Source organism: Anoplolepis gracilipes, chromosome 3, assembly GCF_047496725.1.
Source record: "Anoplolepis gracilipes chromosome 3, ASM4749672v1, whole genome shotgun sequence".
Classification (NCBI taxonomy): domain Eukaryota; kingdom Metazoa; phylum Arthropoda; class Insecta; order Hymenoptera; family Formicidae; genus Anoplolepis; species Anoplolepis gracilipes.
Genome location: NC_132972.1, coordinates 17,517,037 through 17,542,123, shown reverse-complemented (window position 1 = coordinate 17,542,123; position 25,087 = coordinate 17,517,037). Strand labels below are relative to the sequence as shown.

The following is a 25,087-nucleotide window of genomic DNA, read 5'->3' as shown; positions in this document are numbered from 1 at the left end:
TCATATATTTATACATATAGATAATTTAACATATGTTCAGATATCATTTCACATATGACATTTATTTAAAAGCTTTTCTAAGACAATATGATCTCTCAAATTTAGAATGTATTAATTTTATGAAAAATTAGCTAATGTAATAAAAAATATTATAAAAAATAAGGTATCAAATTATATTTATGCTAATTTTGTAATTCAATATAGAGACTAAGACAAAATAACCTAAAATTTTAGAATGTATATATTATTTATGAACAAATGAGACAAAAAATATTATGATAAACGTGTATCAAATTATATTTATATACTTACTTATTGTTATTCAATATTTTATAGAATTCTATTTTAAAAAAAAGAAGATTATTTTTGATTATATTCGCTGATGTATCGCTCTGGAACACGCTTTCTTCATAGATCGCTGGTACTAAGAGACCAGTCCTAAAGTCCTATTTCTATAGCTTTTGCAACGATCGCAACTGGCGAAGACTGTACGAACTTCAAAGTATTCCAAACACGCACGATATGACATATTTATTTTTCACTTTTTGGAGCAACATATCGAATAAAATATTATAATATATATATATGATATATATATATATATGAGATATAATAATAACCTAAAATCATATGTTTTAATTGGCTAAAACTGTTTTTTTGCTTTGCCGAATAGATAATAAAAGAAAGATGACGAAAAGATTATTTTTTTATGTTGTCTTTTCGACAAAGCGAGAAAGATGTCTTTTAGACATCTTTCTCGCTTTGTCGAAAAGAGAACTTTAAAAAAATATCCTTTCGTCATCTATTTTAAGTTGTCTTTTTCGGCAAAATGAAAAGATGTCTTTTTAGACATCTTTTTATTTTGCCGAAAAAGACAACTTAAAATAGATATCTTTTCGCCATCATTTAGTATTATGTGCTGTCTGGGAAGGATTAAATTTAATTAAGGATTTTATTTAATTACTAAAAATTAAATATAAACAGTTTTTCATTATACAGGGTGTCCCAGAACAATCTTCCGTCCGTAAAATGACGTATTCCTGACATAGTTTTAAGACAATTTTTCCTTTACCAAAATTTGATTTGAAGCGTAGTTTTTGAGTTATAAGCAAAAATAGTTAGCAAATCACACGTCGAGTACAGAAGGCAGGCAGGAGCGGCGCGGCGCATCGTGGACGCGGGCGCAGCTGACCGTCCGACGAGTGATTACCGCCGCATGAGTCGCTAACTATTTTATCTTATAACATAAAATTATGCTATTAATAAAATTTTGGTATAAAGAAGAAAATGTTTTATAATTACGTCAGGAATAAGTGTTCCTTAAAATAACGTCGGACGCTGCGATCAGCTGATTGCTACACGCGATGTGTCTCTCAGCTGAGCCCAAAAATCAATATATCGATCGGTCTGAAGTCATCGACGACAATGTCGATGACAATCGAAGGAGCGTCGCCGTCGCGAAGACGGTTAATTCTCTCTCTCTTTCTCTCACTCACTCTGTCCCTTTCTTTTACGCACACACTCAGACATACACACATCGCGTGTAGCAATCAGCTGATCGCAGCGTTCGACGGCCGGCGATCCGGAACAACTTTTGGTCATTAAAGTAACGTTATTTTAAGAAACACTTATTCCTGACGTAATTATAAGACATTTTCTTCTTTACCAAAATTTTATTTAAAGCAGAATTTTATGCTATAAGATAAAATAATTAGCGACTCATGCGGCGGTAATCACCATAGACATATTAGAGCACGGGAGGGGGCCGAGAACGCGATAGCGAAATAGAAAGAGAACGCTGCATATGGGCCTCTACTGTCCTTGTCTATCGCGCATACGCGTTATAAAAATGTTACTCTTGTTATTCTGTGACCAAAGGAGAGGGGCACTTGTATCAGCTTGCGTATGCGCGATAGACAAGGACAGCAGGGGCCCATATGCAGCGTTCTCCTTCTATTTCGCTATCGCATCCACTCACGGACTAGCATAGCACTCCCGTACTCTATATATAATATCTCTATGGTAATCACCCGTTGGACGGTCAGCTGCGCACGCATTTGCGGTGCGCCGCGCTGCCCTGCCTGCCTTCTATACTCGACGCGTGATTTGCTAACTATTTTTGCTTATAACACAAAAATTACGCTTTAAATCAAATTTTGGTAAAGGAAAAATTGTCTTAGAATTGTGTCAAAAATACGTCATTTTACGAACGGAAGATTGTTCTGGGAGGGAGCGTCCAAAATGGCGATGTTCAAAATGATCATAGTTAAATTTGACTATGTTCGAAATGGCCACGTTCGAAATGGCCACGTTCGAAACGGCCATGTTCGAAACAGCCACGTCCGAAATGGTCATGTTCGAAATGGCCACGTTCGGAATGGTCACGTTCGTAATGGCCACGTTCGAAATGGCCACGTTCGGAATGGCCACGGGAAATATTGAATAAAGTTCGATTTGACCACGTTTGTTACGGCCACGTTCGTAATGGCCACACGTTCGTAATGGCCACGTTCGAAACGACCATGTTCGGAATGGCCACGTTCGAAACGGCCACGTTCGGAACGGCCACGCTCGGAATGGCCACACGTTTGTAACGGCCACGTTCGTAATGGCCACACGTTCGTAATGGCCACATTCGAAATGGCCACGTTCGGAATAGCCACGGGAAATATTGAATAAAGTTCAATTTGACCACGTTTGGAACGGCCACGTTCGGAATGGCCACACGTTCGTAACAGCCACGTTTGAAACGGTCACGTTTGTAATGACCACGGGAAATATTGGCTGCGTTCAGCAGAGAAAGCAAATCAGTGAGCGCTTAGTGATTCTTTATTGTGATTGGTTCTTGCATTTAGATCTTTGTTGAATCTAAGTGCAGAAATGACGTTACGAACGTGTGGCCATTCCAAACGTGGCTGTCTCGAACGTGTGACCATTCCGAACATGGCCGTTCCGAACCTAACCTAACCTAACCTACGTGGCCGTTCCGAACGTGGTCGTTACGAACGTGGCCGTTTCGAACGTGACCATTACGAACGTATGGCCATTCCGAACATGGACATTCCGTACGTGGCCGTTTCGAACGTGGTCAGTACGAACGTGTGGCCATTCCGAACGTGGGCAAATTATATTCACTCTTTGCGCACGCATCCCAAAGATCGCGTGCACCGTGCTACGTCGCTGACGATTGGACGCTTAGCGTCAAATAACGATTACATATGCGCAGGAACATAGAGCGCATGATATCTGTAGAGCGATTGGCTAAGACGAAGTCATAGGGGTCGCTATGTCGAGAAAGAAGCTCACAAGGCTCGAAAGCTATTATAGCCGGGATCTCGTTATAATGGCCAGCGCTTTCTCTTTCATTTTATGTATATATTTTTGTAAATAGTTTGTGTATATAGTTGTATATATTTCTGCTGATTCATGAATATTACAAAGTTTGACAGACTGTAAAAGACTTTTCCTTTTATTGTGTTGTCATCAACACAAGTTATTTTTGCCAGTATAATAGTACAAGAGTCAGGTTTGCAGTATTTGCTTATACTTGTATTTCAGTTCTCCGGCATCGAATAGCAGAAAATTTATAATTCTTTCTTCTTGCAAGTATTGTGTTATAATGTTTACAAATCTGTGCGTATAACGCGTCTTATACGCAAAAAAGTAGTCGCATATACAAAGAAAATGTGGCTGATTAAATGATAACGGTATGTCTTGATTTATTTTATTTTTAATAATTATTAAATTTTTTACAATTATTGTAAGGAAATGTATTTTTTCAGTGCTCTTTTATTATATTGATAGAATATTTCAACGAAGGCGGAAATTATTTTTACAACCGAAACAAAGAAAAAAATACAATTTCTTGAGAAAAAGCGTGCTTTTCAACATATAATCAATGAATACTAATGAACAGGTAAGTTTTTAAATTTAATAAATTTTATTTTTTATTAAAATTAAATCATGGTGTCTTTTCTAAAACTTATCTTTTTTTGTATTGTCCACAACTTGAATACAATAATATGAATCTTTTATTCTAAAATTTCGAGTTTGTGGATAATTTTCATTATTTTATATATTTTAAATGCTTTTTAATAGAAAATTTACTATAAATAGTAGACTTTAAGTATAATGCACTATCAAATATAAATATAATATGATATAATATTTCTTAAATTGTTAAATTTTTTAAAATATTTTATAATTCTAATTTTTATAATTATTTCTAATAATATATTACTTTTAATTTATTTAATCGATACATTAATATTTATATTTTTATTAATTTTAATGAAATAACTGAATTATTTTATATTTCTGAATCGTACATTATTTGCAACTCTTGTGTATTTTTTGTTACGATTTCATATTTTTTGCATAAATGAAATGAGGCTATTCGGCGGAAACTCTATCAATCTTTAAAATGCAAAGCGCAAAGGAATAAGATACGTAAAGAAGTCAAACGTAGAAAGTTGAAAAAAATTTGGACATTAATTGAGTATCGAAGGGATGTTATATCTAGTGACAGTGACAGTGAAAATGATAAGGAAAGTGATATTATTGGTGAACAGTACATTATTTCATCTAAAGAGAATGGAACACCAACAGAAGAAAATGCACAAATTGAAAATGAAAATTCTAACAATCAGTCTATAGATTTTTTTGAGATAGCTCAGCTAGACATCGCACAAAATGAAATTCCACATATAAATTATCCAGAAGTACAAGATTTAAATTCAAGTGATGATGATTTAATAATTTTTGAAAATGATGAAGAGAGACAGCAGTATGTAATCGAATCTCTTACTGAATGGGCTTTAGAAAATGGAAACCTATCTATGAAAAAGCTTGATAGCCTTCTAAAAAGACTGCATCCTGTCTTTCCTAATTGTCCAAAGAGTTACAAATCTCTGCTAAATACACCTTCTAGTATTGCTGTCATTAATTTTGAAAGTGGTGGTCAATTTTGGTATAAAGGAATAAAAAAGAACTTGTATGCACTTGATGTTAAAGAATATTTATTACGCTATGGTGAAATAACTATTGATATTAATATGGATGGCCTTCCAGTTTCAAATAGTTCAACCTTGAAATTTTGGCCAATTTTAAGTTGGAACTTTAAATGAGCCATTTATCATAGGACTTTATGTGGGACACAAAGATCCTCAAAATATTAATGAATACTTAAAGGATTTGGTAAACGAATTAAATGATCTTTTCAAAAATGGATTTGAATATGACGGATCACGATTTAAGTTTAATGTGCGCCATTATATTCTTGATGCTCCTGCACGCGCTTTTGTAAAATGTATTATTGGACATAATGGATATGGTGGTTGTGAAAAATGCACGGTAGTTGGTAAATGGACTGCTAACAAAATGACTTGCTGAGTTTGATAAACCACTTCGTATTGAATCTTTTTTTAATCAAGATCAACCCAGGTGTCGCAGTTCCGTTTAGATGCAATACATCTTGTCTATTCTGGAGTGTTCAAGAGACTACTTATGACCAGGGGCGGCATTACCGTTAGGGATGGTCTGGCTAAATCCAGACCTCATACATGAGTAGGTATGGAAATCCAGACCTCAATCAACGGATTTTAAAAATTTTTCTTTATTCTACGAGTAAGGCCTATCGCACACAAATTGCATAAGCTACATATGCATAGCATAAGACCTTATGGACTAATGAGTATCGAGCATGTGACTCAATGCTCGAAGATTTCCGAACGCACCCATAGTAGACACGCGTGCGCGAAGCTCGTTTATTTAGTGCTTTTTTGTTGCACACTTTGAATCTTCTGGATCACACAGAGTATGATTTGTGAATGCACCACTTGAAGTTTTGCCGTGAAGATAGCTCAGTGGGACAGCTAGGAAACTTTTAATGTGTAAAAGAGAAAAAGAGAGAGATTATAATGGACCAGTATGTTATAAGAGAGAAGGGTCCAAATATCCAGGTACTTGTTAAAAATTGTATCGCTGTTGTCAGTCCAATTTCAAAAGATTCAGCGAACAAATCTAAAGAAAATCATTCCTGTAATTATTTTATTTTACTCTAAATCTTCTTATTCTTCAATTACAAAAAAAAATGTTTATATTGTACACAGTTATTGTTTATTAATTTTTTCAATGTTATATAAGATATTTTATTTGATAAAGAATTACATAACCTCTTTATGTGTATTATATTTATTTAGTTGATTCCACAAACAAAATATTTAGTTGATAAAAACAATTTTAATTATTAAAATCTAAAATGCAATTTGTCCTTGAATAAAAATAGCAAAACTAACTTATGTAATTATTATTTTTCTAATTTTTTTTAAATACTAATACTATTATATTATATAAGAATTAATTTAAAAAAATACAGTATATTGCATATTTATTTTTATTTTTTATTGTTTTACAGCCAAGCCAAAAAATTTTGACTCGTGGAAAAAGCAATATTCTTGGATAGTTTACGAAGAGTCAAAAAAATGCCATATACAGTAAAGCAATAAGAAAACAGTTACCTCTCCCTAAAAACAGTTGTTCTAAATCATCGAAAAAAGCTTTCGTCGAGGAAGGTTTTCATACATATAAAAACGCTCCAAAAGCTTTTGCACCGCATGAGAATAGCGAATTGCAGAAAACTGCAGTGATATAAATACTAAGTTGCAAAAACCAAAGCATTATTGAACATTTAAGCAATGCTAAGAAGAAAGAAATGCTAGATGCTCGTCTTGTTCTCTCCAAAATATTTTCGTCAATACTATTTTTGGCAAGGCAGGGACTTGCCTTTAGAGGACACGAAGAGAAAACTTTATTTTCAAATTTATACCAGTTTTTAATGTTAAGATGTCAAGATATACCTGAACTCAAAAATTGGATGAACCGAGATGGACATAAATGGCTTCATAAGATCGTCGACGAAATTATTGGTTTACTTGCTAACGAAGTTAGAAAAAAAATTTGATCAGAAAATAAATCAACAAAATATTATGGTTTGATGATTGATGAAACTTCTGATATAACTAAATTAGAGCAAGTATCTATCTGTATACAGATTGTAAATAATGATTTATCGATTAGCGAATATTTTATGGGATTCTATGTTATTCCGAACACGAAATCAGACTTTGTTGAAATTAGTGACAGATTTTTTGAAGAAACAAAATTTGGATATTCATGATTTGAGAGGCCAGTGTTACGATGGAGCTAGCAATGTGAGTGGACATATCACTGGCCTTCAAACTCGCATTCGCCAAATTGAACCGCGAGCTGTATATGTACATTGTTCTGCTCATTGTCTAAATCTCAGCTCAAGATTCTTTAGAAGAAATTGCAAACGTAAGAAACGTTATTGGAGTGATAAAAGATTGTATTAATTTTATTTGTGATTCTCCTAAGCGATTGAATGAGTATAAAGATATTAAGCCAGAAAATACTCCACTGTTATTACCATTCTGTCCAACAAGGTATGTTATTGTAGACGATTTAAAAAATCTAAACAACGCGGAGACCATAACGGTCGTATCTATGTTTTGATTTCGGGCCGTCTCTCTGAGTTATCACATCGAGAGTCGAAGCCCGAATGCGTAAAGTCTGACTCCCACCAACGTGCCGATAACAAGTCACGGTGATCCGTGATTTGACAGGTAATTGGTCCTATTTTTGAGATGGGGGAAACTTTTTGGTACTGTTCGGTATAAAAGAGCGCGATACTGAGAAGAGATGGATCTTTTCCTGGAAGCACCGTATATTAAGAAGAGCGAGAACCTCCGTACAAGATACGATGCACAAACCTCCTAACAAGATATGATTCGCAATAAATATTAACGTTTAGAACAAAAAACCAGAATACATTTATATACACTTATTCTCTCGGAATCCCGACAAGCAAAATCTTTCGTCTTCTGGCCGTCTACATTATCAAAAGTAATAATTGTATTTTTAAACTTTTATCAAATCTTTTATAAATTTTGCACATTTTAAGCATTTATTACATATGTATTAAAAATAATTTTATAGTGATAAAAAGTTATATTTGATTTTTTAGATGGACTATGAGAATAAAATCATTAAAATCTGTATTTGAAAAGGAAAATTATAATGCTATAATTGAATTTTTTGAAAAAAAGTTGCAGATTTCGCGATCGATTCCGTTACATCAGCGAGAGCTCAAGGTTTTTTAAATAGCCTACTTTCTTTTGAGTTTTTCTTTATCCTATCAATAATTATTATCTTTGAACAAGTTGAAATTTTGAATATTGAACTTCAAAAGAAGGAACTTTATATAAACGGATCTCACGCAAGCGTACGTGCAATAATTAATAATATGCAAAATATGAGAGATGAAAAAATATTTTCTGATATATGGAGCGATATAAAGAAAACTGCTGAGGATGTTGGTATAGAGGAACCTTATTTAAAACGTTCTAGACGCAAGCCCAAGCGTTTAGAATATAACTCCAACAATGATGTTCATATATTTTCAACTCCAGAAGAATATTTTAGAAAAGTATACTTCGAAATTATAGATACAACTGTTACATCTTTAGAGAGTAGGTTTACAAGCGAAACTATAAATTTATTAAATATGTTTGAAAACTTTATTGTAGGTGAAAAAAACATAAAAGTTACAGAGATTATAAAATTTTTTAACATACAAATAGAAAACACGGAAACTATTGAATTTGATGAGAAAAGATTAAGAAATGAAAGAAATCTTATTCTTAATGCTATAAACAATGATAAAGAATTTCTCAAAAAACTAAAAGATTTAAAAAGAAATCAAGATAAAGATAAAAAAAATAAAATTAAAGGTAAAATATCGAAGAATGCAAAAGTAAGCGCTGAAGAGCTCTTTCCAGTGGAAGAAGATAAAGATAAATTAATAAATAAAGTGCAATTAAAACATATAATACTATACTTAAAGGAGAAACAAGAAGTTTTTCCGCAATTTACGAAATTAGTCAAACTTTTAATGACCATACCGGCATCTTCCTGTACAAACGAGCGGTCATTTTCGATACTTAGAAAATTAAAAACCTATTTAAGGTCAACAATGTCTCAAGATCGGTTAAATGACCTTTCGATGTTAAATATTTATCATGAGATTGTTGATGACATAAATATCGAAGAGATATTAAATGATTTTATTAAAAAACATAAAATCAGGATGTACACATTTGCTGTAATATAAAACAAAAATTTACTGTGAAAATAAATATATATTTGTTATTTTCTTTAAATTATATTTATTATTTATTTAATCTCTTTCTACAAATATTAAGTTATTACCTGATTTTATTAATATAAAATTTAAATTTTTCAAAAATTTGAGATCCTTCCACCCCCTCCCCCCTGTCCCCGGTTGATTGTTATCCAGACTCGAAGCGAGACCGTAATGCCGCCCCTGCTTATGACATGGCTTGAATGAAGAGGTCATTACAGACTCAGTTTAGATGCCATCGCAACTATCTCTGGCCTACTTAAAATTAGTTTAAAGCATTGCCCAAGTGATTTTAATAGAAAGCGCCATGATTTTTCAAAAGCACATTTTTATAAAAGCACTGAGTTAAAAAGAATGTGTATTTATGATGGCATCTTTGTTTTTTTGGGCCATTGGATTCAAATATTTACAAGCATTATCTCCTTCTTCATAGTGCTATTTATATATTAGCCAGTCCAGTTTTAGTTCGCACAATGCATAACTATGCTAAAGAGTTGTTAAGAACATTTATCGTTCATTCCGAAGCAATATATGGGGAAAAATTCATTGTTTACATTGTACACTTTCTTTTTCATTTGATTGAAGAATGTGCTGAACATGAAGAACTGGATAGTTTCAGTGCATTTTGTTTCGAGAATCGATTGAAATCAATCAAAAAATCTCTTTGATCTTTTCGTAAACCACTTGAACAAGTTGCTAAGCGAGATTTGGAAAAAGACATAGTTCGATCTGTTCGTCTACCTTATAATGGAAATAACATTATTCTCTCTCAAAGACATATTGATCCAAAGGAGACAGTACCAGGCATTTAGTATAAGAAGATAATTGTGAATAATGTAACATTCAAGTTGGGACAGGAAGATTCTTGTTTAAAAACGTCAGATGGTAGTGTTATGATCATAACAAACATTCGGAGGAATGACAATTCTGTGTATATAATGGGCCACAAATTTCATCAATACAAAGATTATTATGATTATCCATTACCTTCTTCTATTCTTGGTATTGTTAAAGTAAGTCGTTTAAGTGCAACAAAAAATGTTATTGAGTTGACTAAGATACAGGCTAAATGTTAGCTCATTCATATTCCTCATAGCGAATTGTACCTCAGCATGTCTCTGTTGCACACATTTATAACTTATTGAAAAGGTATTGTATCAATTTAGTAATATAAGAATGAGAATTTACAATAAAAAAATACAATATATCAGTAAAATGTAAAGAGTTTTTTTATATTAATTTTTAATTTTAAGATGTATCTTTTGAAAGTAATTAAACATTTTTTAGGCTGTAAACATAAAATAATTTGATTATAACTTTCTAATACTTTGTTCTTTCTTTTTCTTTAGTTCTTAGTAGTAATGGGGCAGGTATGGCCCGTCAAAACAAACCCCCACCACCGCGCCCACGGGTACCGCGGGGGGTGTTTGATGTTTTCCTCCACCACCACTGGGACTGACAGAAAAAAAGTGGTGGTTGGAGGGGGAAGGGTTCGCGCTCAGGTAAGAAAAATTTATTTTTGAAAAAATTTTCTGGTTTTCTTAGGACTTGAACCTGGGTCCTTCGTATTGCTGATCCTGGTCCTGGTGTGCTGAGCTAAATAAGAACTTATTAGAATAAAGGTTAGATAAGGCATTTATGTTACGTAGTGGGGCAGGTATGGCTCTTGAAGTGATATCGGTTACGGTGACGGTGGTGGGACGGAAAAGCGCGTTCTGCACGTGGGGCAGGTATGGCCCGTCAAAACAAATGACGTCACATGGTAGTTGATGTATAACGTCATGTCTGTGAAGGCGTCTGAAGATGAAAAAAGGATAATAAAACAGGAACGTGCAAGTTCTGTCAAACACACGATGGTATGACGCAACGAAAGAAATAGTATTATCGGTGGCTTATATTACGATGCGTGCCTATTGTTGAAAGAGGTTGCGGAACATCCTCTTTCAACAATAAAAGTAACGGAACTACTTATATGTAAAATGGGAAAGAGGAGTGGGTGAAAGAAATAGATGATTAAAAATAAAATTGCTCACATTTATTGATGCAGATTTTTACTACAAAAATCAATATTCTTATTACATATAATTAAGGTAATAATTAATTTTTATTAAGTAATAGTACAATGTATTTTTTTATATTTTATTACACAAAGGTTTACATGTTTAAACATTACATGTCGGTATGTTTAATACGGTTTTCGTGAAAGAAAATTTTATTAAATAATCGTACAATCAAGCGATCGTTACGTTCGCAATCTTTGGTGAAAAGAGTAAGAAACTGATTAAGATCGTAACCACTACACATATAATATAAAAATACGCAGCAGTATTGCCCGCAAGTTTGAGAAAAATTCCTTGTAATTGCTGGGTGTTCCAATGGTGGATGGTGGAATTTCGCCGCAGTCGGAGTAAAAATCCGGAATACAAAGGGGGTAATCCGTAGCTATCGAAGTAAGTGCCTGTATCGTATTTATCGAGGAAGAAAGCGACCCAATGTTCTCCAGGTCGAGTATGGTGTTAGCAACGATGGCCGTCGACCTCGTCCACACCCTCGGAACTCTGTCGGCAGAATAGATTCCCACATGTCTGGCTTCGAGATGATGGAGTGCTTGCAAAATTTCGCGAGAGTTCATTTTTTTCCAACAAAGGCGAACGAACGTGCGGTATTATTTGAATAACGTCGGTTTTTACCTCTTTTGATAATGCGATTTTATCAATATCGGCTTTCGGGTTTTCAATGTCGGTTTGCGTAGTAATGTTAGTAATTTTGAACTTGTTTTCATCCAGCAACGTCTTTGATTTTGAATTTCACGAATCCCTCTTCTTTTTCTTTTTCAATTAGATGTTCGATTTTTTGCAGGTTTTGTTTCTCTATTTCATTACTCGATTTAATATTTTCATTCATGTCACAAAAAACATAATCTTTGCTTTCGATTTCCTCGGCGATTTCGTCGTCTGTGTTCTCGGAGTATATTTCACAATCTTTCTCAGTACTACAACTAACTTGAGTACTAAACGTAACGTCGGTATCACGATTATTTTGTGTGACTATCCAGCATTTTAATTTATAAGCAATTGTGTAATGCGCAACGGAAGATTCCAAAATTCCAAAATCTGTGGTGAGAGCAATATCGTCCGTCTTCTTCTTTTGACGATAGGTTTTTAAATGGCGGAGAGATATCTTCCAAATTATTTATATCTCTGGAAAGTATATTCCGCAAGTAGCTGGCCTTTTCGTTGCCTCTAACGTAAATGTAACGCATACGTCTTGTAATTTCGCGCAAATGTGAAATAAAATATTTCAGATTAGTTTCACCGTCGAACCACTCGATACCGTGATAATTTTGCGAGAGCCAATTGTTTTCTCGTCTTGCTTTTGCGGATAATTCTCCAAATGGATGTGGAGGCATCATAATCCAATGGCCGACGATTGGGGCGTCAATCGAGACAATAGCGACTTCCTTTGGGATAAATTTATCGTTGACATCACGGAAGCCTTGTATGTCGATGACTATGTCCATATTGTGAAAATTTATGTGCCTGCAATGACAAAGTATAACCTCTTCACGAAACGCTCGCGTTCACGTCTCGAATAAAACTAAATCTTCTTTTGTTACAATACACGTTTTTGGAAAACACGGCGATATCGATATTTTATTTGAAAGTGGAGGGGGAATTTTGAACCGAGTATTAAACTACGAGGCATAAATCGTGCATAGATAAACTAGCCGGAAAAATCGACGATGACTTGACGCGACGCGTCGATTTCTATCACATTATCGAACTCTGCGTAAACAATACAGTTAATGGTCTCGGCGAGAGCTCTCTCGAATCACACTTCTAATCGCAAACTTCCATGTTTCACAAGATTCCAATGGCCGGCACAATTAGTGGACAAATTGGGTGTAAGGTCAAAAGCAAATAACGTATATCCCTTGAAATAATCCTCTCTGCTTATAGAATTTCTTTCATTCAAAAAATGGATACCTGTCCCCGAAAAAAGTGTTTGATAAGCTTCAACATAAAGCGGTTCTTCAACCGAGAAAACCGGCTGTAACGGCCTACTGGGAATTTGCATACCATCGACATACATCGAGAAGAAATTTATACCCCAATTTTTAAAATTAAACGGATTTAATTTTCTATCACCATTAAATGCTTTATTATTGACGAAGCCGACTATTATTCGTTTCGGTAGTTGACTTAATATTACATTATCTATTGATTTCGCCTTTACCCCGCTATGAATCGTAAAAGTTTTAACCTCGACTCTCGTAAGTGGATACTTGGCAGTAACTTTACTCAACATTCTAGCGTGTGCGAGTAACACCCCGGCGCTTATTTTCGCTCTTTTTACAAGTAAACTGGCATCCAATATGTGAATTTTCGATAAACTGTTACTTTCCATGAGACAAAATGAACCTTTCGAGCGTACGAGTCGTAAGCGTACTTCTACGCCGTTAATTAAAAATTTGTCTTGATTGAAAACGTCGCAATGAAGATGTCCTATAAGATCCAGCGCTCGTTCTCTGTGAATGTATCGAGCTCGTCTCACGAGCGCGGCGTTGCCTTTGGTTCCAATAGATCGTCCATGTATCCGGGTGTTTCCGCGTCCCACAGACTCGAGATTAGATGGGTAGTTTTTGCGGGTGAAGAGTAATTTAACAACGCCTCGATGTACGCGCGGTACGCGTAAGCGTTGTTCGGAGGCGACACGAGCTTTTGATTGAAATACACGTCGATCTGATTGAAGATGGAGTGGAGTAAATGATTTACGGGCCCTACTTTGACCTCTGTGGCGACAGCGGTTTCTCCCGTTCGCGGCGCGAGGTCGTCGTTCGTTTCCACGCGCACTCGAAGACTCAGCATGGTATGTGTGAGATCTAAATATTCTTCTCCATGGCCTGGGATGACGAATTCTATCGGTGAGTCGTCCGAGAGCGAGCTGACGGGTTTGTAATAGATCTATTGTGAACTTGCGATGCTAGTCTGCATGGGTGGTAAAGAAAAAAGATGGAGTTCACTTTTTAAACACTCGTTCGAATGCGTATGAAGAAAAAACATGATTATTTACCGTAAATTTTTATCAATATCTTTTACCGATATTTTCGTTGTTTACTGTGTTTAGCGTGGTATCGTTTAAGAAAATATGTCGGATACGGTGCGCTTTCTAGAAGTTTTACGACGTTTCGTGGAGGAGTTATGTCTTTTTTTTGACTTGCGATTTTTCCTTCTCCCCTTGCTTTTTAATGTTTTATTCCGCGCTTTGGTTTTTTTCGGTAATCTTTTCTTATTTGATCGCCGACGTTTACGTGACGACGTTATCGTGGATTTAACGATACGCGCGTTAAGCCCGGCGAAAGGAAACTAAGCTGCGTGCATTTTCGCATCTGTCTTATATCCCGAGCCTTTCATCAGACTACTTATTTTTTCTTTAGCTTTTCTTTTGAGATTTTCGCGCGATTCTTTAAAACGGTTTTCGGCCGACACCTTTAGCGGTATATTATTTTCAATATCACCGATTATATTAACACCTGCTTGTAAAGCTTCTTTCCCTACTGCACGCGCTCCTCTACTTAGATAAGGTAGTATATGTCTAAATAATTCTCCTAGAAAACTTCCGATTCCATGACCGCGTTGATAAGGTGCGCCGACGAAAACTTTAGGAATTCCACCACCTCTGCCGCTTTGTAAATTGTAATACTTGTAGTAGTCTGTCATGTCGCATTTGAGAACTTAATTTTTATCTTTTTCCCTATGACGCTGACGTTTACAATACTACCGGGTTCGCCTAAAGTGTAACGTCACAGTCGATGTTCCGGATTCGAATGCTATTTTTTTTCCGAACTGATCTTTTATATCGATTTCAATCCTATTGAAATTTGTTCGTCGTAACGGGATATAATGCAGAGAAGAGAAATGTTTCACTTGATTCGTTCCGTACTCGTAATCGCGACCATGTTCCTCGACCGACATTGGGAGAAGCGGAGACTGCACATCGCCTGTTATGTAAGGTTCGCAAATATCACAATAAACGAATAGTTTATCGGGAATACCGCGAGCCAAACTACAGGGTTCGTAACTAAAGAATCCAAAGTGTTTCTTTTCAAAACCGAATTTAACAAAAATTGATGTAGATTTTTTTTTTGAATCAGGATTATACGTCGTAAGCATAGTATAGTATCGTCCTTCCACTTAGGAGCATTATAAAGTGCATCCCCTAAACCGAGTATTCGTAGAAGTTTATCGGAAAAGTTTATATAATGATTTAGTTTGCATTTATTTTCATCACACTCGAGGTAAAACTCTATACTACCGGCAGATACCCCCCGTCGATTCAGACAAAAATGCGAACCGACTCCTTTACACGTCGGTGATTAATCGCGTCGAAAAGTTCGACCATATTTTTATAAATGACGACCCGTATTTCGTCTTCCCTCGAAGTTATCACAGCATCTTTTTCCTCGCTACTTCGAATGTTAACATCGGCGAATGTGAGTATATTCTCGCGGCGTTGTATATGAAAGAAAGTATTGGGGAATTGAATTTCACTGAGCGCGACTTCCCATTCGCCGTGTAACTGTATCGATTGAGGTAATTCCGTAATAAATGACGAGGTAGTATTATCCGGAAAATAACGCATACTGCTATTGCTCGAAAGAACCAATAGAAATTGGTCCTCCCTCATCTCAAAGATTTGTTAAACTTGAAGCGGGAATCCAACTACCGAACTTACTAGGATAACCACGTTGGCTAACTAACAGCTGTTTATTATCACCACGTCCTCTGCTCTTTACCACGCGATCGACGATAAATTCTTCCTCCTGTAAATTTTTCTCAACTAGGGCTAATTCTTGTTCGTAAAAAATACCGTCTATAACCTCGCCGGCTAAGTCACTTAGTTCGTACACTCGCTGTTTTCGCCAATCAAGAACACAATGAATTCGAAATATCTCCTCACTCCACTTTGCCTCGTAGCCTTTCTCGAAGGTGACTTTTGTTCTACTGATCCGCACGAGTTCGCCAATGCGATATTTAGCCTTTTGTTTTTCGCATTTCTCGTTTTTCCAACGAAGAGTTATATTTTCGCGCGCGATGCGGACATTTTCCCGCGTAACGACCGCAGGTTGCATTTTGATATTGGAATAACGCGTATGATTATAAGCGTGAACGATATCCTGCAAAACATTTATGTAACGTCGTGTATTTTTATGCGTAAAATAACGCCACATACGTTCCTTGAGTGTTCTATTAAAACGCTCTACTATAGCTGCTTTAATATTAGGATTGCGAGTTACGCGAAAGCGAATGTCTTTTTCTTTTAAGAATTTTTGTACAGGACGCGCTATAAATTCTTTACCTTTGTCGGTCTGTAGGCAAACCGGTAGACGACCATTGCTTCTCGAGAATATACGCTCAAAAGCTCGTATTACACAGATACCTGTTTTGTCACGTAAAGGTTCAACCCATACAAATTTACTAAGCACATCGATTACTACGAGTAAATAGGAATAACCGTCATTATAGCTCTTGAGATTACGGAGATCAATCAAATCAGCTTCCCACAAATCGTCGATATTTGTCACGTTATAATGTAAACGCGGAAATTTTCGTTGTACCGGTCGATGCAGCATGTACGCGTCTTGCGATTTAAGCCAGTCGAGAACATTGTTGCGACTAAAATTCGGTTTAACGGCTCGCGTTAAATTGTCCACCGCGGAATACCTTGTGTAGTGTAAGGGGTCGTAATACAGTTTTTCGAATTTCAACATTAGAGTCTCATCCAATCGAGTAAACGTTTTTCCCCTTTCGACGGAGAATCTTCGTTATCGTGTGTTAATGTTTCATCGGCGCTGTCTTCGCCGGCGGATACAAATATCGTGTCTGCGTCAGACTCGTTTAATTTACGAGTGTATGATTTTGAGCGCAGAGTTTTCTTCGGAGTGGAGCTCCCGCGAGGTAACGGATTTTTAATACGATGAACTCGTAATAAATCGCGATTACCTATGAGATTGGAAGGTGTGTTCATATCATGCAGTAATCGAGCAAACTGAATTCTTCCGATTGCTTTTACGGTTTTTTTCCCGTATCGCGTTGTTTATGAGATCCGAGATATTCGATTCCGTTACGACTATACCGTCTATAGTCACAACTCCGCGTCTATCCCAGCTAATCTTAGACTCCGGGGTGTCTACCAAATATTTCAATAGAGCGCGTGCTTTGTCGCGATAAGATTTCGGCACGGAGACGACTATTTGTTTTATCATTTCCACCGATTGAGCGCGTTTTTTCCCGAAACTGCTACTAGCATTACTACCGCTAATGTTACCGTCACTGCTAATTAAAGTTTGCGTTTCGAAAAGTTCATCGTTATCGTCATCATACAAATCTTTCATGTCTTCGTTCTGCTCTTCATCTACCTCGCCATTATCTTTGCGTAAACGTTTTCTCGCAGCTCGAACAAAGTGAAGATAACGTTGAAGTACTTCCTTATACACTTTTCATCTTTCCCCCTCGTCGCGGGGAGTCGCGAGATTAAGAATACGGCACATCTCAGTATCGAGTCGCGATAAAGTAGTTCCAGGCGTCTGCACCGTATTATTATTTTCGTTAACATTTTCCAGATTTTTTTTATCGAATTATCCGACGATGATGCGCTGGGTGTTATTTCCGGATGATGTTGATGTTGTATGCGCTGCATTCTCTCGAGATTTTCCGTAGAAATTAAAACCATTTTTTTAGCTCTTTCCATTATTCAAATAACATAATCGTTAATGCTTTACTTTTTATTCTGAAAAAAACTGATATAAAAAGTTGTATAATTTTTCATTTCCCGATAATCCGTAATAATATAACCTCGAGTAAAGGAGCAATAAGGTAAAAATCCTCTCCGTTGTAGCAGTAGTTTTCTTCTGTCTCTCCAATTACCTCGTTTTGTCGCGACGCGTCGTAGGATGGTTTTATGCTTGGCTAATCGCCTTTTTTCGTTACTTCCAAGCGATGCGTTTCCTTTGAGCGTATTATAAGCGCACTCTTGTATGCACTTTATTAGTTTATTATCTGCAGTGCGTAAGAAAGACACTCTTTGATTTTTTTTCAGATAGCACAAAGTTTTCAAAAGACATGCGTTTCGCTCGCCGATTGATCGTCTAGCAGTTTTTATTGCTCCGTCCGACGAATTCCGCGACGCCAGTGACGAAGGATATTTATTCTCTTTTACCATTACTATGTAATAGCGCGACTGGCAAGATGCGTATAATCACCTTCCTTTTATATACCCCCTCCTCTATTGCTCGATCTACGAGGTACATAGACGTAATGCAGCGAATCGTCGGGAAAGATACACGCCCGAAATAGATATTCGTCTAGAGTCGATTGTTTCAAATCAAGCAATAAATACCCATGCGGTCTCGAGGTTGCGTCGTAGTATGCTTCTTCCATAAACTTTGGGTCGTCGGAATATACTTGACGTGCTAAATGACGAATTTGTGCACGATCACGTGGATTTTTGAAAACAACTATATAATTTGTGTTGAGAGATATGTCACGCTGTCCACGCCCCTGATGGAACAGATTTTGCGAGATAAGAATAACACTGAGATTCTTATGATGGTTTCCTTTCGTAAACAGATCCACGATAGCGTCGCACGATGATGATTCTCTCATAAGATCGTCGATTATTACCAATTTCGGAGAAAGCGGATCGTTGGAATAATCTTCCGGGCACGGCAATCCCTCTCGAAATTCGATTATATTTTTTTTTGCGTTTCTCAAAGTATTATTACCGCTAAAGTATCCGCTTCTTCGCGCGCTTTTCTCTTCTACTTTTCTTTCACTCACAGCGTGTTGTAAGCGCTGATACGCATCTTGCCCCTCGCGTAATAAAATAAAATTCTCTCGAATCGTATATCGGACATGATTGATAAACTTGGAAGGAAAGTTTCTACGAAAATCGTTTTTCCGCATCCCGTAGGACCGCAGACGATCGACGTCCAAGGATGTTTCCAGCGTACATCCATTTTGCAAAATGAGCGATTGCGCATTTATACACAAATTCATAAATGAAATAAGTTCATCGTCACCCTTACAAATAATAATAACCTTGTTAAAAATGCGCATGCGCGATAAATTTTTAATGTTAAACGTTGGAATGCAGAGGAATAAGCTTATCCACGCTTCGGGGCCCTCCACCCGCGGCGGTCGCGTGCTCACGCTAGCGAATATCTCGGTGAGCGTAATGGTGCGGTGATAAGCTGTAACTTTAGTAAAAATGCTCTCACCAGCATATATATGCTCGCGATAACAAGGGATTGAGCGTACGCGCTACTTTAAAAAAAATTATTGTTTTACTAAATAAAAAATATACCACTTAAAAACTAAATTAATAAAACTAAAAAATATAAAATGTTGGGAGGAAATAGGAGCAGTATTTTTATTAAAAATGACTTTTTTATTTTTATATATGCATTTACATAGCATTTTTCTTATTAGCTATATTTACATTTTCCAACTAAACTAAGATTTACATTTTATTATAAAAAAATTACAGCTATATTTAAAACTAAAATTTTATTTTACAAAACTTTACAATTTGACAATATTTATATTTTACGCAGGGTGGGCGGAAAACGTGCGCAATTCTATATTTTTACACGTAAAGTTAGAGGAGTGAACAGGAAAGTATGCTAATATCTATCAAATTTCTGATAAATACCTGTACGGTAGAGAATATCGTTTTGTTTTTATAAATCTTCGTTTTAATAGCACAGGCGCACATCTTTTTGTTTCATCACGCGTAATTATATCATGAAACACTGTGCGCCGAATGGCTTTAAACCAAAGATTTATCCTCGATTCAGGGGTTGTTTCTTCTACTTGTTTCTCTGCCTGTTCCTCTCTTTCTCTTTGTAATAATAATTCTCTAATGCTAATAAAATTAACTAAACGCGAGTTTTCAAAGTTCAGAGTTATACCCTTTACTTTACAAACTTCGCGAGTGAGTCCATCAGATGTACGAACCACAAACGCGTAAAATTTCGGTCCACCGGATACGAACGACTCTATGTAGCTACCCTTGTAGTTTGCGAGTTTATCCGTCATATCGCCTAAAAAATTACCCGTACGCGGTTCGTATTCCTGAGGATCGCCGGTACTCACGTATATACATGAATTGGTATCATAATATAAAACGCGGCTTTCTAATTTTTCTAAATATCCGTATAATTTTAATCTTGCTTGTGCCATTGTGTAAGCTGCTATTACTACATTAGTAAGGGGCGATGGTACGATTGCTTCTTGTCGCATTTGTGACGAAACATATATTACCTCGTCGTTTACGGGCAATATATCGGTTAATTCGTGTTGCGGGCTAGTGAGTAGGCTCATTAATTTCTGCTGCGTTTTAACGATGTCAGTATGTGGCAAGTTTTCGCGTTGACCAAATTTTCCCCAAAAAGAATTTAACGCTAGTTTCGCGACCGAACGTAAACCGGGGTTGTGTACGATGTTATTTTTCTCAAGAGCAATACCTTCTGTTTCCTCGTACTCACGAAGATATCGCTCTTTAGCATCGTCATCCGTGCATTCGCTCGGCCAACCACTAGCCTCCTGCTTTAATTGTAAAAATGTGTTTATATATCCGGCGAATAGATCTCCCTGGCGCGTGGTGTGATTATAACGAGTGACATTATACTGCCAAATCTCACTAACCTCTGTCACAAAATAACCTTTCTTCAAAATAGCTTTCTTTAATTCGCACGATATCCATGTACCTTCGAATTCGCGTTCGGAAGGTTCATGAGCGCACGCGGATTGAGAAAATGTTTCGCAACAAGCACGACACAATGTGAATAATAATTTACCCTGCACGCGATAGGATAATACAGGGTGAAAAAGATTGCGGGGAGGGAGTACTCTGCAACGAACGATTCCTTCGAGTCGAAATTATATCCCGGCGATATTCCGATTAATTCTGCGCATTCCTCGCCTACGTATACCGTTGAATGCCCGATCGGAAAAGCACCGGTTTTCAACACATACGGGTACAGTGAACATATATCAACGTATCGTATCTTCTCCGTTCTCGTAATCTCGTAGCGCGTCACAATATTTTCCGTGCACCCTCCGTAGAAGGAGTGTCGAGGATCGAGCGGTTCGTTGTCTAACATTTGATGATGTTGTAAATATTCACACATCTCAACATTTTCATTTATATCGTGATCAAAGTCGCACTCCCATTTTTCTATCACCCTGTATCCCCGTGTTCGAAGACGCGATGTCGTTGTGACGGTATGCTCATAACGTAAATCGTTTGTATCTGTATGATCTGACGAAAGCGGTTTATCGCGATTGACTCGAAAACATCTCGGACAACCAGAAACATCCGTGAAACTGTAACACGTAATATTGCGTTTTCCACAGACTCGTAGTACCCATCGACAAGCGTGCCATCGGGTAAACGATATTCCCTGCTTCGCCCTGCGTGGATAATGCGATGACCGAGCTCACGCTCCTTCCACACTAACCACTGTAGAGCTTTGCGCGACTGAATATTTACACGTCTGTAACCACCCGCAGGAATAACACCTATCTCTCTTTCGCGCAAAAAGTTTTTTCTGAATACTCTCATGCACGTAGAAGCAATAGTTGTACATTCCTCGAACGGACAAACATCCCCGCGCTGTAAAAAAAATCTTTCTAAAAACCATGCACGCTTGTCTAAGAATATCTATGTCATTACGGCAGTAATCCAATATTTCACGTTGAAAATCAAACACGTAGTTCGCACGCGTCATCTCCGAGTGGCATGCCAAAAATTTTTCGCGTTCTTTCACCTGCATGGAATCAGGTGAATAATATTGTACATCGGGCAGTGGACCGACATAAGATTGATTATCGATAGTATTAAATAAGTGAGGAAAAATACCTTTATTCAAAATATCCGTCAGACCAAAAGCCTTGGGTAATTCGAATAAACGCATCGGCATATAATTAACACTATCGATAAATTTTGTACGTCCCATTAATACAACTATTTTCGTTCCGTTTAAAATTACTTGCGGCTCTAACGAGATACGGTTTTCCACGATATGATGTAAAATAAATTGAGCATCAAACGATTTAGCGTTATGTGCGATACAAATTATTTGTTTAAAATATTTTGTCGGACGCGTTACAAAATCTACAAATTCCTGTACGGGGTTACGATGAAATATATATTCCCGAATCCCGCACCAACGACATCGCACCGAGGTTTCATTTATTTCCGAGCATGACTCGCAAATTTGATGAGCGACGCAGAGCGTAGGCACGTGAATTTTTACATTCGTGGTACCTTGGAGCGTTTCGTCTTGCCTCGTCTCAAAGTCGTAAAAAGTCGTAAAACACGAATGCTACACGGCTTTTTTTACGTGCGAGTATACAATTATTTTCGCCGCCGTTCTTCCGTTGTTGTTGCTCCCCATTCTCTTCAATAAATTCCGCACAATAAGGATTGGAATTATCGCCGCGCCGAATAGGTAACATACAACAAAGGTGGTTCAGCGATTGTAAAGAATGACACACGGCACAATAAGCCATGTCGCATTCGTGTTGTTTATTTCTTTGAATTAACCGGCCGCAATCGTTACAAAATCGTACAATTTCGCAAACGCTTTTTTGCAATTTTCCATCGTATGATTTCCGCGCGCGGTGACGCTCCAAGCACTCACGATTAAAAAATCCCCGTCCACAATTATTGCACCTAATATGTGGCGTATCAGTTTGCTCGCACGGCGGCATCGCGTTACATTGCGGACATTTGTTAAAGCATCGATGCTCCTCCTTATCGGAGTGATAACTTAAATTACACGAAACGCAGTATCCTCGCCCATCCGCGGCGGCCCTTAAATTTAAAATTACGTCGAAATGCTTTATGTCCGGATGAAATAATATATTTAAGCACGTACTTGTCTCTCTCTGTAGAGAGGCTAAGAATTCAACCCCGTTGTACAACGGTTTACTGCCCCGACCAAAAGTAACGATATTATATATCACTATAGCAATATTATCCCCGGTGAGATATTGTTGAAAGCGTTAGTAATGTTATAGTGGGGATTCTAAGCCATGGGGCGCCGAGGGGGGTGCGGGGGCGAGGGTATCTGGCAGGCGCGAGGGGTCTGGTGTTACGGAAAGGGGGGTGGGGGGAGGGGTGAAGGGTCCTACACACGTTCGAAAGTAGATGTTTATCTTTGCGGTTGATTTTATAGTCGGGGCCATTTTAGAAGTCATAAAACTGTTTTTTTTCTAATTTTATGATCATTTTATGGTCATTATATCATTAGGATTTTAAGCGCCGACGTTCGGCAGCTTTGCACCCTCGCGGAAAACCTCCCATAAAACTGGAGCAAAACATCTTCCATAATTTTTAGGGAAAGAAACTGCAACTGCAAGGTATTTATCTTTGTGGTTGATTTATAGCCGGAGGACATTTTAGAAGCCACAAAACTGTTTTTTTTCTAATTTTTATGATCATTTTATGACCATTAGAATATTATGGAAAAAGAGATTTTAAGCGCCGGCGTTCGGCAGTTTTGCACCCTCGTGGAAAATCTCCCATAAAACTGGAGCGAAACATCTTCCATAATTTTTAAGGAAAGAACTGCAACTGCAAGGTGTTTATCTTTGTGGTTGATTTATAGCCGGGGGACATTTTAGAAGCCATAAAAGTCGTGGGAAAACAATAGAAATTTTTGGCCGACGCTGCGACGAACACGTCGGAACGTTTTTATAAATGCAAAAACGTTGACGTTCGGTAGGATGTGTTAAGACGGCATTAGGCGAAATATAAGAAGAATGAGAGCCCCGTCGAACCATAGTACGATTTGAAAGGGCATAGAGGAAGCTGTGGAAAAAAAAATTTGAGTGGTTACTGTCAGGTATTAGAATTGTTAGTGACACAATAGTGAATAAATGGAAAATATTAATTTCGAAGCGATAATAGACGAGTCGTCAGACGAAGAGCATGCGTTGTCGGACGATAGTAATTATATTAGTAATTGCAGTAATATCGATTTTGACGACAACGTAGTAGAAAATGAACAACTCCGTGTGCAAAATCAACGTAAGATTTGCGCCATACACTTTTATTATTCAACGGGTGGTGCTCTAGCTCTCTGTGCTTCGTGTATGGACACCTTTCGAGATGACATCGGATTAATATACGAAATACGGAGACATAAAGTTACATCGCTCGATGAGGTGGATATGCGATGGTGCAGCAGCTGTCAAATTTTATTATTATATGTAATGACATTATTATGTCGCGTAATATGTGTTAGCGATAGCGGATGGGCATTATCGCGTATACTAAATTTGACTGTAAATATAAATAAATATAATCCTATGCGCGCCGGATGTTACGTGCAATTATCGCAAAAGATAATAATGAAACGAGCAGTGGTTAACGTGCAATCTAAAGACAATGCATGTTTTGCGTGGGCGGTAGTGGCTGCTATGTATCCAGCTGAAAGATGCACACACTGACAATCATCGTACCCGCATTATACAACAGTACTGAATCTCCAAGATATTGAGTTTCCAGTCACTCTTAATCAAATTAAAAAATTTGAAATTTATAATGACATTTCAATCAACGTGTTCAGTTTTGAAAACGAAAACATTGTCCCTATTCACCTTACGGAGCAAAAGAGAGACAAGCACGTCAACTTGCTCTACGTGCAAGATGCGCAAGATATCGAACATTTTGCATGGATCAAGAATCTATCTAGACTTGTTAGTATGCAACTCAGCAAACACAAGACTAAAAAATATATTTGCGATCAGTATGTATATTTAATAAAACTGTCTAAAAATATTTAAAACAAAGATA

General features: G+C 37.0%; 1 protein-coding gene across 13 annotated transcripts in view; it reads left to right on the top strand.

Annotated features, from left to right (window-relative positions):
- Positions 1-1,587: 1,587 nt before the first annotated feature.
- Positions 1,588-25,087, top strand: part of LOC140663477 (uncharacterized) — a 48,707-nt gene continuing 25,207 nt past the window's right edge. For 5 of the 13 annotated variants that reach the window (XR_012046283.1, XR_012046282.1, XR_012046280.1 and 2 more), the window contains exons 1-2: positions 3,385-3,707; positions 3,783-3,916. The gene's annotated coding sequence lies outside the window, so the exon portion shown is untranslated. The other 8 variants (XM_072887677.1, XM_072887676.1, XM_072887675.1 and 5 more) reach the window with 8 other exon arrangements.